Below are 21,123 nucleotides of genomic sequence, written 5' to 3'. Positions count from 1 at the left end.
TTCTTTTTGTCATTTGATTTTTGAAAATCAACCCTTTTCTTGCTTTTGAAAATCTTGTAAAATTTTTTAGCTAAAGGAGCCATATCATCTTCTGAATCAGAATTTTCTTCTGAATTACATTTAGAAGATTTTAGTGCGATAGATTTTCCTTTAGGAGCTTTAAAGTTTAACTCGTAGGTTTGTAGTGAACCAACTAGTTCTTCTACCCTCATATTATCCGTATCACGAAGTTCCTGGATCGCGGTTACTTTAGAATTGAACCGTTCAGGAAGTGAGCGTAATATTTTTGCACACACTTTACTTTCTAGGATTTTATCGCCAAGACCCCACATTGAGTTTACAATGTCATTTAATCTAGTATAAAAGTCCATAAACATTTCATTTTCCTCCATATGAATTTCTTCAAATCTAGTTGTGAGGAGTTGGACTTTAGACTTTTTGAAAATTGTAGTACCCTTGTGTGTCATTTCTAATATATCCCAAGCTTGCTTTGCAGTATCACAGGAAATGATTCTTTTGAATTCATCCGGTGATAGTGCGCAAGTAATTGCATTTAGTGCTTTAGCATTTGCACTACTCTCACTTTTCTGAAGTGTAGTCCATTGGTAATATGGTGTGACTTTCATTGATTTTGAACCGTCAACCCCATTAACTTCCATGATAGGAGGATTCCATTCAGTCACTATGGCTTGCCACACATTTCATCCATTGATTTGAGGAAGATCCTCATTCTGGCTTTCCAATAGGCATAGTTGGAGCCATCAAAGGGTGGAGGCCTTGTGACTGAAAGGCTATCAAAATTTGACATCTTAAATAGCTTAAATCGTTAGCTCAGGAATTAAATCCAAGAATTAAAAAGGAGCTATTAGGCTCTGATACCACTTGAAAAGGCCAAGCTATATGTCCTAGAGGGGGGGTGAATAGGACAATGCCAAATAAAAACTTATAACAGCGGAATAATAAAAAATATGATAGCCAAAGTAAATCACAATGCAGTAAATTAAAATAACCTCAAAATTCAGATCTTGAGAGGTTGATACAAACGTTGTTCTAAGGACAACCTTACACCAAAAACAGAGTTTATGGTAGGACAACCTTATTTCTAGAAAGGTCTTTGTATCAAGTCTCAAATCGAAGAGGAATATAAAAAGAAATACAAACTAAATTGAAATAACTTGTAATTAAAAATGTATTGTTCTACGATAGGAGGGTCAGGCTATACACCATAAAAATGGCAGGGCAACCTTGCTGGAACAACTTTCAAATGAAATTAAAATATCAAGCTGATAAAGGAATAACAGAAAATAAATTCTAAATTATTACAACATTCCCACAAAGCTTGAATTAAATGATTACAGCATTCACCACCATAAATACATCCCACAAAAGAATAATTAAAGAATAGAAGTATAAACCATTCAACCACAACACAAGGGTTTATAGTGGTTCACCTGTGTGTTCACCAACTGTTAAACAATAGCCACACAAAAAGCTACTCCACTCCTAATATCCTCACACAGGGGATATTAGCATTTACTAACATATAGGTTTTCCCAGGTTCACCCAAAACCCTTACAATTGTGTCTTTGTATGTGGGCTTACACAATTAAAAAACCCCACTTCTGAGTTTTCCTGGCTCTCCTCAGATAACCAATATAACAAGATTTTTCTGGCAAATCTTGAAAGAAACCAAAATAATAGAAAGGAATTTACAATATGTAAAATACCTGAATATCTCCTTCGTTGTAGCAGCCCGGTAGAACCAAATCAAAGTAGATGATTGAATGTCCAAGTTCAATGTCCAGTACTCGATTACAATGGTTCTAATTCTAATAGATTTTAAATTAAACCAAATAGGGCTTGCCTTAATTGATTTTGATTCCAAAGAAAGGGAATAATAATTCCTCTTTATCAAATCAGATTAGAATAGCAGAAACGAAATCAATTAAAATAAAGCTAAGGAAAATATTAAATAAGCACACTTAGCTTAGATGGAGCACAGAATTATCTCTCAGAAGTTCGACGAGGATTGGCTTGGATACTTTAATTAATTCGATAATTTCTTCTGAGATTCGTGCACTATTTATAGGTGAGAAGATCGGGTCTTCGACTGGTCTAGAGTGCTCTTCGACTAGTCGAAGCCATAACAGATATTTAAAAGATTAGGCGGGATAAGCTTTGACTGTTCTACGACTGGTGGTAGTCCTCCTACGACTGGTCGTAGGTCACCTACGACTGGTCGTAGGTTTCCTTCGACTGGTCGTAGGTCTTGTAAACCTTCGCTGGACTTCGAGTCGAAGGTTGTACGACTGGTCGAAGATCAGTTGACACTGTTCCTACGACTGGTCGAACAGATTCCTGGACTAGTCGAAGGCTAACAGATTTTATCCGGAATATGTAAAAAACTTACGACTGGTCGAGGAATATCTTAAACTGGTCGAAGCAAGTCTAAGACTAGTCGAAGAAGGCCTAGGACTAGTCGAAGAACAGACCAATCACATGTAAAATAAACATTCGGTTTATGTATCCGAAATGACCTACTTCTAAGGTCAACCTATGGTCAATCAAACCTCAAACATGAAGTATGGACATTGAAACATTCGGAACTTAAGACCTTGAAGTATAAGCCTTGTAATCTTGATGTAGATCAAACCTTGATGTAGCTCAATCTTGAAAGTGTATTAACTGCTTTGAACTCTTCTTGAAGTCTTACAGCTTGAGTCTTGTCTTGTGAGCTTTGCTTGTTGTGAGCTTAGCTTGGTCATGGAGTCATGAATGTTGATCCTTGAGAGAGCTTCACTTAAGCAGGTTATATATAACATAACAGTGATTTTGGCACCACAAATTTGACAACAAACAGGGATATAAACTATAGCACTTACAACAGTTGCGATTGATCCAATCCATCTTGACCAATTCATACGAATATATCTGAGAATCTTGGCTAATTTTCCAGTTGAAAATGAGGACGACTGTTGCTCTATTTCTCTTCTTAGCTAACTATTTCCAGGACATAACCTGATTGGCCAATAATTCACAATTATACAGATGCATTGTCCATCTATGTAGTGACCCAACGAATCAATCGTCTAGATCAGTGAGGACTCTAATCAATTGAAATCTCAAACTATAACATGCGGGCTAGACTCCTTCATTAGTTTAGCACCATTTAATAATGGTCGTGACTATGTGTATGACGTAGTTGCATGGAAATCCATATCGATCAATTCTAAACTGTGGATGGAGCCCAACCCAAGAATTATACCCATAAGATAATATCAACAATGTTATTTATTCCTTTATATTTGGACCACTCAATATTTTTATTTTTAACTATCCATATGATAGCCAACAACCAGATGCTTAGGATTACTGAACAGTCTTACTCTAGATATATGATCCATTCACCTGGTGGATCATCCAAGTTTCTTGGATGGGTTATCCATTGATTCAAACGAGATAGTCCAGCATGACCACCCTAATTTTAAAAGGTGATCCTCGAAGCTGCACAATGGTGTTATTTTTTACCCTAATTTTAAGGGCTTGTTTGTTTTTCTGTAATTACGTGAATAATAGTAAATAAGCAATTATTATTTAGTTCAGTAATTTAACCCTAAGGACAATGCTATTGTTGGGGAAAAATTGACAAGTCCATAAATCAATTTATGGAATGGACCAACTCTACCTAATTAGCACGGGCTGAGTGAAAATTAAGCCTGATAAGGCGTCTACGTCTAGAAACAAGCCAACCTTCAAGGAGGTCGAGGTAACTGTAAGGACACTCAAAGAACACAGTAACGAGCCCATACGGATAACCATGTTCTGACCCAATGGGTCAATTGCAGATCGACCACAGATCGACTATTGGTCGGTCATAGGTCGGATCTACGTTGACCATAGATCTACCCCAGATCAGTTAGTATTCCACCATAGATTGGTCATAGTTCGTCCATTAGACGGCCATAGATTGGACAACATCCGGTTACAGGTTAGGCGACGTCTCATGACAAAGTCAAGGACCATTAGCGCCCAGCTAAAGGAAACATGGATCTTTCGACCCAATTATTGGTCGAAGATGGTGAATGCTGATCTGTCACTATTGGTTAAAGATAGTGAATGCTGATCTATCACTATTGGTTGAAGATAGTGAATGTTGATCTGTCACTATTGGTCGAAGATGGTGAATACTGATCTATCGAGAAGGATGGTATGGTTCATTCCCGAGCCATCACCCACCTATGGAAGCGGACGTAAATCTGAGCTATAGAATCAAGGAATCTCTTGTAATCCCGAAGATCTCTCCCTAAATCTTTGGGGGATAAGATCGGATCATGATAACATCGAGATACGGCAATCTCATGACAATCCTAGATCTGAACAGATCTCTAAGATATCGGGATGAATCCTCATACGATTGGACTCTCTTTCGTATATATATATATATATATATATATATATATATATAGAGAGAGAGAGAGAGAGAGAGAGAGAGAGAGGTATACACAAATTGAGCTAGCTCGATTCAAAGCTGAGTTTCAGCTGACTTGAGCTGACTTTTTGAGTTCGAAAATGAGTTTGAGTCGAGTTCGAGCTGGCCCCAGCTCAACTCAACTCGGATCAAACCCAGTTCGAATTGAACTCGGATCGAATCAAGTTGGTGACTCAGTTACTTTGATATTGATGTTGCTCATGGGAACCAACATTCTAAGCCGTTCTCAGTTGTACCAGCAGCATCTATGATGGCTAGGAGAAAGAGAAAAGCTCAATCCCCTCCAGTGGCGATTCCGATCGCAACCTTACCTACGACTAGTCACACCCCGGAACCGTTAGAGCAGCCAAGGTAGCCTGAGCCACAAGTGAGCCATCAAGGTTCCTCCTCTGGCTCAGGCAGACGTGGTCCACAGACTTGTGCTAAGAATGGTTGAATGAACAACGTCGAAAGAGAGGTTAGGGATATCAGATCAGATTTGGGCCGCATGATGCGATTATTGGAACAAATTTAACCTCAACATGCACCGAGGGCAGACGGTCCATCTCAGCCTTCCTGCATACATGCCGAACAATGGCTGGATTATTATCCCTCCTAGCCTACTAGCGTGCCGGTTGCCCCTCAATCGAGCTAGCAGTATACTTCGGCCCAACTTGTCCCATCTCACGTGTCCAAAATTATGCCTTTGCCTGCCTCTGACCTACGTCATGAGATAGATTGGAGAAGGCATAGTAGAGCCTCGGTCGAGGCCACTGCCGAGAGTGGGGAACCGTGGAGAGCCGAGTTGAAAAGCCTGAGGGATCAAATTGGCAGCATGCAGCAAACATACAGAGCTAACGTAGTGATGATCACAATAGAGAAAACTGAGTCCTCATTCACTGCTGAGATTATACAAGCATGACTGTCGGATAGGTTTCGACTACCTCAGATTACGCCCTTCATAGGGAATACCAACGCGTCAGAGCACATGAAATCCTTTCGGATCTACATGGAACTCTATGATGCTTCTGATGAGGTAATGTGTCAAGCCTTCTCCTTAACTATGGCCGACGCTGCTCGACTATGGTTTAAGTCGCTAAAGATGAGGTCCATCAACTCGTTCTCGGGGCTCAGCTAAGCTTTCGTCACGAACTTCATCAGAGAAAAAAAGAGACTCAAAGCACCTGCTCATCTTCTTCACATAATAAAAAAAGAATTCGAACTCCTGAAGGACTACATCAAGCGTTTTAACCTATAAGCACTACAAGTTCGGAAACATTCGGATGAGACCGCCCTAGATACTATCATTAGTGGGATAAGAGATAAGCCTTTCCTCCTCTCTGGATAAGAACCCTCCTACCACTTTGGACAAATTTCTGAACAGGTTGTGAAAGTATGCTAATGCTGATGAATCCTAAATATTATGGGGCGCCGGCTAAAGCAAAAATCCTCCAGCTAAAGAGCAGACGAAGGTCGAGCCCATTTCGACCAATAAGAAGAGAAAGGATGAATGATCTCGAGACGATCGAAAATCGAACAAATGGCCCGACCGTAAGTTTAAGACTTACACTGTAACATCCCGAAAAATTTCGTACAAAGACCCGAGCACCACCTCAACTAGAATTCTCTTAGGACTCAATCCTTTAGAAATTAAACGTGAATTAACTAGCGTTAAACTCGATTACTTGTGAAAATTAGCACCAACCACGTTAAATACGATCTGTAAGACCCAAAACCTGTAGAATCGTTAGCACTACGTTACCCTAAAATCTAGGATTCAATGCTAAACCCAATTGCTCTCGGGAGTACTTGGAAACTTTGTATCGGACTTGGACCGCACATTGAAAGTCTGATAGCGATAAACTTAGACAATTATCACCACCTTGTTGGGCTTGACAATCAACTCGAAAATCAAGTCCAAATGATGTCCTGAGACGATTTGCATGAGTCCGGAGTGAAGAGTGTGAGAAAGGTGAATTTATTTGGAAATTAAATATGAATTTAAGTAATCTGAGTCGTGTCGCTTACGCGTCAATTATAAGAATTTTGACTATTGGATTCTGACCCAAATTCACCCTCGAATCAAGGAAGATGGCCCACACATGTCAAAGTGCTTGTGCCCTGATCGCGTTTCGGTGACCTTTGAATTGAAATTGGTCCGCCATGAGCGATCTGGAAATCCGATCGGATTGAAAACTTAACTTGCTTAAGATCCAATATTAGTGAGCTTAAGTCCGACTGCATTCAGAAAAAAGACCTCCAGAAATGCTCCATTAAATCAAAATAGACCCGATTTGGTTATAACTTAAGTATACCTTGGCCCTTGGGCTAATTTCATCAATTTTAGGCCTATATAAAGACCTTAAACCCTACCTCTCAAATTTCATACGAATTTTCCAAACCCTAGCCAAGAGAGAGAGAGAGAGAGAGAGGAAAAGAGAGAGACAGTGAGAAAGAAGTTTGTGAATCATCTTGGAATTCTTTCCAGTTACCCTACGTACCTAATCCATTGCATCTGAATCGTTATTCCGGTGATTCTAATCTCATTTTTGGGTAAGTCAATTAAACCCTAACCGATTTTGGAACTTAGAATAGTTTAAGTGTTAATGTAGCTAATCTAATTTATGCCTTAGGTTACCTAATCGCCGTTGACGAAGACTTATCATCTAAATCGAATCCGTTGTGCAATTTCTGGTTTAAGGTGCGGACTATATTCATATGGGTTATGGTTTTCAAAGCTTTCAATGTCAGTTAATGATTTATTACTGACGTGGGTGCCATTTCACATGCCTAATACGATATCTGTTTCGTTTTAAGTATATAGATAATCTATGTTGTAAGTAGTGTGATTCATGTGTTTGTTAAAATGTTTGTATGCATTTGGAATTTGGCATTGTATTGCTATGATTAATTGTTGTAGGAATATGATTGTAATTTATTCGACAACTCCTTGTCAAAAGGATTTGCCCTACTATGTAATATGGCTAACATATGTGATGTATGTTGCCAAGTGTAGTCTAAGTGCTTGTGAAAATGCCTGAATAAGTTCGTATTTAGTATGGTGTGAATTATGAGGGAGTTGAGATGTAAAATCCCAACTACTTCCTTATATGTATTATTTCCTTCATGAATTTCTTAGTCTAACTATCCATGTTAACCATGTGTTTGATTTCCTTCATGCAAGTTGTTAATTTTACCGCGTTTCTTATGAATGGATTCTCGTTATCTTGCATTTTATAATATGTTTACTATTATGGTTGAATGTGTATGGGGCCACGTTATGGTCCAGGCAATCGGTAACAAGCTTTGAGTTCGTGGCTGAGGTCACTTTCGTCACGTAGGACGTGTTTGATGAACTCGAGTCGTATTAGGGTTGTCGGCAGTGGTTTGGCCACATGGAGTGTTTGCGCACTTCATGTCGTTCAACTCCATGTGCGCTCGTGCTAATCGAGCTTGTCAAGTAACCTGATTGTCACGGTGGATGTTCACCATGTATGGACGCTACTGTTTGAATTTAGGGTACCAAACTTACCAGTGCAATCCGTTAACCATGGTACCTCGATCCGCTAAGACTCATGAGCCGGGCATGGTGGTATGGGACACCGTGGTAGAGCTTTCGGCCTACGCTGGGGTAACAAGCCTCCCCATAGTGACCAGTGAGTAATCCAGACTTGTGAGCCGATTATAGCGGTATGGGACACTATATTCGTGTTGTCGGCCTATATTGATTGGTGACGAGCCCTTTGTAGTGACCTCGAGCATACCTTGATACTGCATTGAGGCAACGAGCCTTACTGTAGCAACTAAGGTATGATTAGGCATGCATTGATTGGTGACGAGCCCTTTGCAACGACCTAGGACCATAATATCGTATGAGATTGTCTAGGACTGACGACCCTATAATGGATCACTGTTTGGGAATTGATATAAGGAAGGTACCTTAGCTTCCTAATCCTGATGTATGAAAAGGACTAATAACAATTTGGTAATCATGTTCATGCACCGCATTGCATGTGCCTTGGCATTGTGGAGCACTACAGGAGGTTGTCATGCGTACCGTAAGATAAAGATGCTGAGGGAGTGTAGGCGAGGGCATGCATCATTTCTACATACATTCTTGCATTAACAAGAGTAATTAGGACATATTTGATTGTATTACTTTATCATTACTACTTGATTAAATTGATAATATGTTAACTTTTACTGTATAGTTCCGCTGAGTTGATCACTCACTCCCACGTTCTGGGACGGTGTTTAAACACTAACCAGACTCTGTCTTAGATGCAGATGATGATGCGACCTATGAGGCAGAGCAGGAGTATGAGGATGATGAGGAGGCGTTCTCCTTTATGCAGTTCTCAGGTGGGTTCATGTGAGTCGTGTCCTGAGCTACGGAGATTCAGGGTTATTATTGCAGTTGTTTATTTCATTTTGATACATGTATTTTGAAACAAACACTTGTAATTATGACCTGACAGAGCATACATATCTCAGGAACTTATATATATATATATATATATATATATATATATATATATATATATATATATATATATATATATATATATATTTCTTCAGTCTTCCGCTTGCATATTTCACCTGTCCCTGGATTATGTTTACAGTTTTGCTTAATCTACTTCATGTTTTATGCACTAATACAAACAACACACATTCATCATTACATATGTTGCATAAGTGATGTTTTGAAAATTGGGAACTGAGTTATGCTCGACCCCCGAATTTCAGGGCGTTACAAGTTGGTATCAGAGGATGATTTGGATTAAATCGGACCTGGGTTATGGTCACACAATGCACACTGACACCACCTTAGCGTGGGAGGGTGTGAGATAAATCTAGAAACAATGCGGGATTCCCAGTTGCACCAATCGATGAAAATTTACTGAAAATGATCGACGAGATCGAGTCCATGCACACTCTTGATCACACACAATGACCCCAAATCACTTTTAGACCATCCATCGACGAGTTTAGACCGTGTATCATCCCATCCCAGCCGTTAAAAATCTAGTAAACTTGAATTTGTATCAAGTTCTATTCAAAGTGACCCGAAATGAGTCGAAACAGACTAGGGGCCTAGTCGGGGCATTTCTAGGGGGACCCAGGGTGGGACCCACATCATTTTCTGACCCAGGGGACAGGAGGACGTCGCCCAAATGGCGAGCCCTCGCCAAACACTCCAGAGACCGGCGAGGCCCTAGCCGCCCCGTAGGCCTGGCAGGGCGGATCGGCTAGGGCTGACGTAGCTAGGGCCTAATGTGGCCCACTCCTCCACGGTCAGACATTTATAACCTCTCTCAAACCCTCCTTCCTTCAAAAATCACCCTTCCAAGCTTTCCTTTTCTTGAAATTTCTCTCACAACCCCACAAAAATCCCTCTGTAAACCCTTTCTTCTTCCATTTTCATGCACCCTCACTCTACCCATCTCAAAACCCACCTCCATTGCTGATTTTCCTTTCTTTTCTTTCCATTTGAGCACTCAAATCCGTATTTTGAGTCTTAAATTCATGGAAGCCCCATCATTCCTTCCATTTCCCTATTTTCTTTCATTTTCTATGGCCCTATTCGAGCTTATTACGGCCATATTTTTCATTTTCACCATTCTCTCTTTCATGGGGAAGAAGAGAGATCCTGTTGATGAAGCTGGGCCTAGTCGCCCAACCCATTCAAGGAGGGCGAGAGGCGCCGTCTCGAGCACAACTGCCACTCGAGAGTTTCAGACAAAGCGGGAACTCGATCCCCAGGCTCCCGTTGGAAAGACTTTGTTGGCGGAGCTATCTCATGGAGTTTATGAGGGCCGTAGGGTCTTTTTGAAGCTCATGTAGATGTGCGGCTATTTGGAGAATATCTCTTATTTAAGCACCTGGAAGAGGCCAGGTGGGGTCCGCTATTTGAGGGTGAATACCGTGTAAATGTGGGTACTGTCCGAGCTTTCTATGCCCACATTCGAGAACCTTCGCTGGAGCCATTGCAGTTTAAGATCCTTTGTGGAAGAGATCGGGAGGCCACAATCAACATTGCTTTGATATCCCGACTTCTGAACGTGCCGCTTGGCGAGGTTCATGTAAGTGAGAAGAATCTGAGTAGTGCGCGTGAAAGGGATCGCCGCACACGGTTCCTTTGTGGTCGTCTGGTTGAATAGCAGCCTAACAGAAGCCTTTTAGCGACCAACATGACGGACGATTTCCGCTTGCCTCACCACATCTGCACATTCAATGTCTATCCTAGGTGGAGCAACCACAGTAAGTGCATACGCCTGATGGTGGATTTCTTATATTTGGCGGGGTAATGAGAGAAGCTGTGTGTGCCTACGTACATCTTGCGACAGATAGTCCTTATCGTACGTTTGAATAGAAGGACTGAATCACTCCCATTTGGCCGACTCATATGTAAGATTGCACATGAGTTTGGCTATAGACTTGAGCCAGAAAGGCCGGTACCTGTTTGTTACATCAATGAGACGACTGTTAATCAGATGGACATCTGGCCACGATGACGACAAGCTCTACTTGAAGAAAGTGAGGATGAGACTGAGAGCGAAGTGGAAGAGAGTAATGAAGAAGGTAGAGCTGAAATAGAAGAAGAAGAAGAGCAGGATGAGGAAGAAGTGGAGGCCCAGGACGCGAGTAAGAGTTTTCCTCCTAAAGCACCAGAGTAGGGCACTGATCAGGCCGCCAGGGATGCCCGTATAGCTCGACTTGAGGAGGGTCAGGCTGTCCTACGATAGGACATTATGAATCTTCGTGGCCCGTGAAACATAAGTTCAAGAAGGTGACTCGCACTCTGAAGTCTATACTGTTTTGCCTGTAGGATAAGGATGCCCCTCCTCCATCACCAGATTCTGACGAGTAGTCGCATATGTAGTCGTCCTTTGCCCTATTTTGTTGCTTGTTATTGCGTGTAGCCATTATAGGCATAATAATTTGAAGTTGTTTTGTTGTTTGAAGCTTAAGTTGTATTAGCTCGCATGCTTTCTCTGTCGCGATCCATGTAATGCTGCACTTCTTGTATTGCGACAATTTTGTTAAATGAAATGCATGTTGTTTTCCTTAAGTTGTGATGTGAATGCTGTGTGGGTGGATTATGTGGATGTTAAATCTCACAGGTTGCACCCTCTATTGAATGTAGAGTATGCCTCCTAAGGGCTCGAGGACTTCGGCCCATCTCTCTTTGGGCGAGTCGCTTGACGGTGTCTCCCCCTAGGTGATAGTCAGACGGACCCCCAGTTGGGCCCGTCTCATTTTGGTGCTGGGCCAGACTCTCAGCCAGCTACTGGCCTCGCTGTTGAGATGACTCCTGTGACACCATCTATGGTTCCTACAGTCACGCCTTCAGTTCCTGAACAGAATCATGCATCTACGTTGACACCTTATGCATCTCCGTCCGCTCCACCTCCTGATAGGCTAGAGCAAATGATGCTATTGATGCAGCAGCAGCAGATCTAGCAGCAACAACAGTTTTTGTCTACCATAGCTGGTATCTTTGCTAAGTCGATGGGGGCGACTCCACCTGCTTCACCTATGCACCCATCTGGGAACGCTAGTGCTAGCGGCACATTTGAGCGATTCCAATGCTTACTACCTCCCACATTCATGGGTACACATAGACCCGAGGAGGCTGAGTACTGGATTGACCGCATCTCTAAGATGCTGAGGCCGCTTCACTGTTCTGAGGTGGAGCAGGTCGAACTTGCCTCCTTCATGTTTGAGAAGGAGGCCAATTTATGGTGGGACAGTATTCTCCGCACAGTTGCGAAGGGTTTCGTGTGGACATTGGAGGCGTTTGAGACTCGCTTCCACAAGAAGTATTTCCCGGTCACTTACCGACACGAGAAGGAGAGTGAGTTCCTTCACCTCCGTTAGGGAGGGATGTCGGTGATAGAGTATGAGAACCGGTTTACGAAACTGGGTAGGTATGCTCCTTTGCTTCTGGGTGATCAGCCGATGCGGATGAGGCATTTTTCTTAGGGGCTGAGGCCTGAGATTCGATCGAAGATGTACTGTGTTAGCATCTCTTCTTATGCTGAGTTGGTGAGCTTGTCCCTGCGAGCTGAACAGGACGGGGATAGGTTGTCCTGTATGCGAGCACCTATGGTTCCCAGACCACGACCTGACTTTCCGAGTAGACCATTTCTCTGCAAGAGGCCATGGGCAGATTCTCTTTCGAGACATGCAGTGTTGACGGCTCAGCTGATGCGTTCAGATTTGCATTGTACATACTGTGGGAAAGTGGGGCATTTGGATCGTAATTGCTTCACATGAATGCGGGACAGTGGATTTAAACTGCCACAGAGGATCAGCCGTCCGATGCCTCAGGTCATATCAACTCCACTCCTTCATTCAGCACCAGCTCACCCATCTTTTAGACCTTTCGTGCCTCACTTTAGGCTACCTCAACGGCCTATGGTACCACCGCTAAATCGCTCACAGCAAGCTCAAGTTCACACGCTTACAGCTGAAGCGCCTGGGGCTGACTTAGCACCGAGATCTTTTGAGGTTTCATCTCACATCCAAGGTATTCCCATCTTCTTATTGGTGGATACCGGGTCCACTACCTCTATCATATTGTATGCGGCAGTTAAGCGCCTGAGTTTTGGCACTGTTATTATGAAGGGAGTGACACTCACTATTGTTGCAGGGACCTCCTCTGATATTACCAGGGTTTGTATGGGTTGTTCGATAGATCTAGGGAGTAGATCGATTCTAGTTGACTTGTTTATCGCACCTCTATATCATTACGACGTCATTTTGGGCATGGATTGGCTCACAAAGATGCGAGCAGAGATTGATTGTGAGGCTAGACTAGTGACAGCCCATGGACCTGAGGGCGAGACATTTACTTTCCCTGTTCAGGTCAGTTACCCTTCCCGATTTGGTTGTTATACTTCTCTGTTGGAGAGTATTGCTGGTTCGACGCTTGAAAAAATGCTAGTGGTTTGGGATTTTGAGGATGTATTTGAGACGATTCCTGGATTACCCCCTCAGCGTGAGATTGATTTTACCATCGATCTCATGCTTGGTGCGACACCTATTTCATTGCCCACCTATCTCATGCCTCCAAGTGAAATGGAGGAATTGAGGAAACATATTGATGGCTTGTTGAATTTGGGCTTTATTCGACCTAGTGTGTTCCCTTGGGGAACACGTGTTCTGTTTGCCAAGAAGAAGGATGGTTCCTTGCGATTATGTATAGATTATCGCAGGTTGAATCAGGTGACAGTGAAGAACAAGTATCCCATGCCCAGGATCGATGATTTGTTTGATCAGTTGAAGGGGGCACAACACTTTTTGAAGATATATTTATAGTCAGGGTATCATCAGTTGCGCGTCAAGGATGAGGACGTGCAGAAGACCTCATTCAGAACTAACTTCGGCCATTACGAGTTTCTTGTGATGTCGTTCGGTCTTACGAAGGCACCGGCCTTGTTCATGGATCTGATGAACAGGGTGTTTCGGCCGTTTTTGTTCCGATTCGTCATTGTCTTTATCGATGACATTTTGATATACTCTACGAATCGGGGAGATCACGAGGAGCACCTAAGAGCGGTCTTGGATGCTGTGAGACTCGTATCCTAGCCCATACCATTCCATAGGCTTCCACAGTCCTCCCAGTTGAATTCCAGTGACCTGCGACGTGTAAAAAGCATTTGCGCGCGACCTTGAGTGTCGTCCTGTAATTCTGAGTCGGCTTGACCTAAGACCTATGTCATTGCGACCGCATCGTCGTTGTGGTTCCAACGCCGCGTCTCATACAGCAATCCGAGTTGTACATCAAAGGATACATGTTGCGCTCTATTTAGACCACTGATTGTGTTTTGGTGGGGCCCACCATCACAATAGCACTTTTCCCAAGGCTAGGGTGACATCACCTTATGCCATCCAAATTTCTAGTCAAAGCAATAATGACCCTAGCCCATAATTATTCCATTTTCCCCAAAACACTTATTACCTAGCTAAGAGAGAGAGAGAGAGAGCTATCATCATTACTCTCTCTCCATCTCTCTCTTCCCTTTTTCATTCTCCATTTCCACCATTGTAGCAAGACCTTGGACATCACCTTACATCCCCCATATCCTGCCATCAAAGAAAAAAGAAAAAACTCATCTCCACCATTGAAGGAGCCCCATTGGAGCTTTGGAGCATTAGGGAGGAATAAGGAAGGTGGGTGCTTCTCCTTCTCTCTCTTTCTTCTATTTTTATTTTTATTATTTTCTTTATGTTCCTGATGAGGTGTGGCCCACCTTGATGGTGATCCACGTTGTTCATGTGGGACCCACCTATAATGAGTTTTATTCACACCGTCCAGCGTCCCTGGATGCTGGACAGGCAGTGAGGGGTGACCAGACAGTGGGATGCACGACTGGACGTGCCATGTGAAGAAAAAATATCAACTTGGTTTGAAGCTTTTGGGTGGGCTGCTCGTGTAGGCCCCACCTTGAAGTATATGTGTAATCCACGTCGTCCATTCTATTCCCCAGCTCATTTTAGGCGTCGAACCAAAATATGAGCCCAATCCGATTTCCTGACGGGCCATACCATAGAAAACAGTATTGCTGCTATTGAAAACCCACCTTGATGTGCTACTCGCCAAAACATACTGGATATTGGAATCTTTTGGACGATATCGAGCCATGGAATCCAATGGATGGAGTGGATTCACCTGATGCGGGCCCCACAGGGGAAAAACCTTAGAAAAACTCTGTTTTTTTTTTTAAATGACCAAGAGGCAGTAGGTGTTATTGCTGGCGCCAGAGGACGCTGCACAGCATCCTGCTGCGCTCCTGCATTGGGCTTGAATGCCAAGGACATGGGTCCCACTTGTAGGCCCCACCATGATGTGTGTTGTTCATCAACACTATGAATTTATTCGGCCCCCTTTGGGACAGTGGGCCCTCTCGAAAATCAGCCATATTTGCAACTTTGGTGGCCCACATCACAGGAAACAGCGTAATTGAACGTCTCCCATTGAAACCCTTTTTTTGGGTAACAGAAGTTTTAGATCTACGTGAAATTTATTTTATCCCTTTATTCAGGTCTCTGTGACCTTATAAACGGATCGGATGGAGAATAAATGTTATGGTGGTCCCCACGTGGGACCCACATTTTTGGAAGTGAATTAGCTGATGTACTTGCACAGCTAAATAGCTGTTGTGTTAGCGTGATTAAGAGAGGTGGGCACTGTCATATCCCACTGCCCATTCATTACTGGTGGGTCCCACACGTGTGGACCCACTCGGCATGTGTGGCATTCATCCACATCTCCCATATCATGGTGGACCTCACTGTGATGCACGTGTGGATCCTCACCGTCCATGGCTTGGACGGTGGGCCACATCAATGTATGTGTTTCATCCAACCTCCATCTATGTGGACGCTGGTTGTTGTTTAATAATAATATAAATAATAATATATAATAATAAATATGCATATTATATATAACCAATATATATTTGGGCTGGTGGGCACCATGTGGGACCACCCACGGTGTCAGCAACTGGGTTGCTGTACGTGGGATATCCACACCGTCCATTGACGGTGGGACTCCACCATGATGTATGTGTTTTCTCCACGATGTCCGTCCATGGGATGGCCCACCACGTGGGACCCAACTACATGTGTTTCATCCTCACCGTCCACACAGCAGGACGGTGGGACCCACCTTGATGCATACATATCCACACCGTCCAGCGTCCTTGGACATGGCCAGCAATGAAGTGTGAACTGACAGTGGGGGTGTACTAGCCACCTGCAATAAAAGAAAGCAAAATATATATATATATATATAATATTATTATAATATGTAATATTATATTATTACGTTATTGGGAAGGGTGGCTCATCACGTGGGACCCACCTAATGGATTTCATTCTCATCTTCATTGGACCGTGGGACCCACTCCACACGTGTGACACATGTGGAGGTGGGGGCCATCTTGATGTATGCATTCTACCTTCACACTGTCCATGTGGACGATGTGGTGTAAGGCCCGCCGTGATGTATGATAAATATACATGTCGTCCATCTATTTGCAGGGTGTGGGGCCCACCCCACACATGATGCACGTGTGAGGGTGGGTGATACCTTAAAAATGTATTGTATATCCCTACTGTCCACGTGGACTATGGTAACCCACCGTTGATGCATGTATTGTATGTCCACGCCCTCCATCTGCTGGGCCCCACCTTGATGTATGCATTGTATATACATGTTGTTCGGTATGTGGAGCCCACGTGTGATGTATCTGTTTTATCTAGCCAGCGTCGTGAAGTATTTGTTTAATCTATATCGTGTAGAATATTTAGATGGTGTTAGACAATGTTTGGACGATGTTGTCCTATGTTTGGACAGTGTTAATCATCAATAGTGAGTCGTGTGCCCCATAAAATGATAGTGTATAGTAATACACATGCTACACCTGCATATTTTTTAAATGATTTTTGATGCAACCCAAAGCCTATTGGTGTGGCCCATTGATGCGGCTCACTTGATGTATGAGAGGCCCACTATGATGCGTATTTGAGGCCCATGGGCGAGGCCCAATGTGATGTATTCGAGGTCCATGTGATGCGGCCCATAGTGATGTGTATGTAGCCCTTGTATGAGGCCCATTGCGATGTGTATTCGTGTGAGGCCATGGGCCCACTATATGTTTAACCCTATGTGGGCCACTCGTTGGGAGCAATGATGGTTGAATGCCCACGTTGTGATCTTTCCTTAGGCCTTGATAGTCCCATTCTCACCATTCCCTTACGGGTTAACCCTAATTAGTGGGCCTCATTCACCATGGATGGATGGCTCCGTGCTACTGGATTTGAATAACCACGGCCGAAGGTCAATCTTTATATTAGAGTTGATCGGCTATTCATCTATGGACCCCGCCTTGTTTATGTGCTTGTTGTCGGTGTCGATTATCGATTCTGATTGTCGGTGCCGATTATCGATGCAGATTATCGGTGCCGATTGTCGATACCGATTATTGGTGCCGAGTGTCAAGGCCGATTCCGATTATTGATCGATTTCGATTGTCGATTTTGACTATCAAGGTCAATTATCGTGACTGATTGCCGGTTCCGATTATCGATCAATTTCTATTGCCGATTCTGATTGTTGTGGTCGATTACCGATTTTGATTGTCGTGGCTGTCGTGGCCGATTGACCGATTAGCGATCGAGGCCGAATATCATAACCGATTATCAATTCTGATTATCGAGGCTGATTATCAATCAATTTCGATTGTCATGACTGATTGTCGATTTCAATTATCGATCGATTCCGATTATTGTGGCTGATTGCTGATTCTGATTGTCGTGGCCGATTATCGATTATGATTGTGGTGGCCGATTGACCGATTAGCGATCGAGGCCGATTATCATGACCGATTGCCGATTCTAATTATCGAGGCCGATTATCGATCAATTCCGACTGTCGTGGCCGATTATCAATTCTGATTGTCATGGCTGATTGACTGATTAACAATCAAGGCCGATTATCGTGGCCGATTATCAATTCCGAGCATCGAGGCTGATTCTGATTGCCGAGGCCGATTGTCGAGACCTATATGATGTATATGTGACCAATGTTCGAGGCCCAATGTGATGTATATACGACCCATATTTGAGGCCCATCGTGATGTGTATCAGACCCTTATGTGAGGCCATGGGTCCACTATATGTTAGGCTCTATGTGGGTCACTCCTTGGGGACAATGTTGGTTAAATGTCCACATTGTCGAGGCCGATTGTAGATGCCGATTGCCAGTGCCGGTTATTAATACTGATTATGAGCATGTGACAGCATAGCATCATGATACATATCCATACGCATCATCTGAATGTTTGTTATCAGATGTGGTTGATCATTGCATATGTCATTGGGCATGTTGTTATGAGACTCCCTGATAGGCAGAGATTGTCTCCCATGAGTACACGGTATGCGTAGGATTGATGCATGACTGGATTGTATGACTCATGCATTTTGCATTGTGTGTTGTGAGTACTGTACGCCTTAGCGACATCAGGGTCGTAGCCTCCACAGGTATTTCATGGATGGCCAGATGGGACACCGAAAATTTGTTCTACATGGGGTGCTATAGATATCCCTGGGTGAAAGTCCCTAAACCCACTTGGTTCCAGAGGTTACTCTAACGTCTAGACCGAGTGGATGTATGAGCGCATGAGGGCCGTATACCGTTAGGCCGCGTCTCCCACTGTGTCGTGGTCAGTTGGAAGGGGGTACGGCCTTACCTGCCTAAGAGGAGGGGGTAATGCTAGGTTGAGTCTGACCAACTCGAGGAATGGGTCCGCTATCGACGAGCCGGGCCCGATATTGGCAGGCAAATAGTGAGGTCTCTTCCACTCACCTTGTTGCACGCGATGGGGCGGCAATCTAGTTTGGAGTGAAATAGACCCTGGTGATTTCTCCAGAGAGTAACCATACTGATATGTGGACTTATTGAGCAGGAATTGCATATTCATTCATTCATTCATTCACTATCCACTCAGGCTGGTGGTGCATAACTATTTATTTAGTGTACCTTCGCATGGCCAGGATTTCGGTTGGGCGCGCGACTAACCTGAGATCAGGAGTTTACCACATTAGGTTTGACTATCCAAATTTAGGTATGGGACTGGTTTGGATAGAAGTCCCTTGTGGTGGACCCTACAGCCAGTGATACTACGTACTATCATCCCAACTTCACACTCCAGCATGGTCATTTCATTCGCACCGTATATTATATTGATCCGCAGTACTTAGCATTTTGGGTTACTATGTTCTGCACTTATATGGCCTAGACGGAATTAGCAGGATTTACATATTGCATTTGCACCCTCATCATCTGATATTTGGCTCTCTTTAACTCCTCATTTGTATAGCTGATCTGTATTGCGTACTCTGATATCGTATCTTGTCAGTATTTCTGTTTATTCTATTATATGATTCATGGCATTGTATTGCATACTTGGCACTTACTTGGTGCACACACTTTCACCACCCTCTAAGCTTTCCATAAGCTTATGCACGATAGATGCGTGCAGGTGACGTTAGGTTGTAGCAGCATTGAGCTTGGAGCGTGCAGTGGACTACTAGAGCTTTGATTTTATTTTGACATATGTATTTCCCCTTTCAGCATTGTATTCAACTGTTTATATTAGTGGATATGCGATGATGATGTTGCCTTTATGATTTGGGTATACTTGTGGTTATGCTTATTACGAGATAAATGTACACAAAAAAAAATCCTCCTTGTAGGATCCCAGGATCGGAATCTGGCATATAGGCGCTGGGAACCGAGAATGGGGTACTACGGAGGCTGTTGGCACCAGATTCGGTGATCAGGGTTCTTGTGAGTCCAATCTCTGGGTTTGGGGTGTGACAGAAGTTGGTATCAGAGCATAAGTTAGGAATACCTGAAGATAACATCACTTATCTGCTGATAGCTACCCTGCACTCTATGATTATCGAGAACTTAGAATGGCTAGATCCCTGAATTCGAATAACTTAGAGATTTTTTTGATAGAGCTCCCTACCATTGAGATAAAGAGGCTGCATGATAATTCCGTTTCCATCGTTTCTGATCCGGGATCTGAGTATTTGCATGGTTCACCATCCTGTTAAGGAGGCGTCTTAGGAGCACAAGGCTGAGATTAGAGAATGCTATCTCCATTTATTTATAGATTGATTATGCCTTCTATATGTTTACGTCAATGTTTCCTCTTCCCTCACTTAGTCATGCATGATGGTAAATTTTGAGGATGAAATTTTTATTAGGAGAGGAGAGCTGTGAGACTCGTATCCTAGCCCATACCGTTCCATAGGCTTCCATGGTCATCCCAGTCGAATTTCGGTGACCTATGACATGTAAATAGCATTTGCGCGCGACCTTGAGTGTCATCCTGTAATTTCGAGTCGGCTTGACCTAAGACCTATGTCATTGCGACCGCATCATCGCTGCGGTTCCAACGCCGCGTCTCATACCGCAATCCGAGTTGTACATCAAAGGATATAAGTCGCGCTCTATTTAGACCATTGATTGTGTTTTGGTGGGGCCCACCATCACAATGGCACTTTTCCCAAGGCTAGGGTGACATCACCCTATGCCATCCATAATTTCTAGTCAAAGCAATAATGACCTTAGCCCATAATTATTCCCTTTTCTCCAAAACACTTATTACCTAGCTAAGAGAGAGAGAGAGAGCTATCATCATTACTCTCTCTCCATCTCTCTCTTCCCTTTTTCATTCTCCATTTCCACCATTGTAGCAAGACCTTGGACGTCCCAAGCTCTCCAAAATTCCTAGCCCTTTCTCACCTTAGATCCCCCATATCCTGCCATAAAAAAAAAAGAAAAAACTCATCTCCACCATTGAAGGAGCCCCATTGGAGCTTTGGAGCATTAGGGAGGAATAAGGAAGGTGGGTGCTTCTCCTTTCTCTCTCTTTCTTCTATTTTTATTTTTATTATTTTCTTTATGTTGCTGATGAGGTGTGGCTCGCCTTGATGGTGATCCACGTTGTCCATGTGGGACCCACCTAGAATGAGTTTTATTCACACCGTCCAGCGTCCCTGGATGCTGTACGGGTAGTGAGGGGTGACTAGACAGTGGGATGCACGTCTGGACGTGCCATATGAAGAAAAAA

Source organism: Magnolia sinica, chromosome 5 (genome assembly GCF_029962835.1).
Source record: "Magnolia sinica isolate HGM2019 chromosome 5, MsV1, whole genome shotgun sequence".
Classification (NCBI taxonomy): Eukaryota; Viridiplantae; Streptophyta; class Magnoliopsida; order Magnoliales; family Magnoliaceae; genus Magnolia; species Magnolia sinica.
This window is presented reverse-complemented; position numbering follows the sequence as displayed.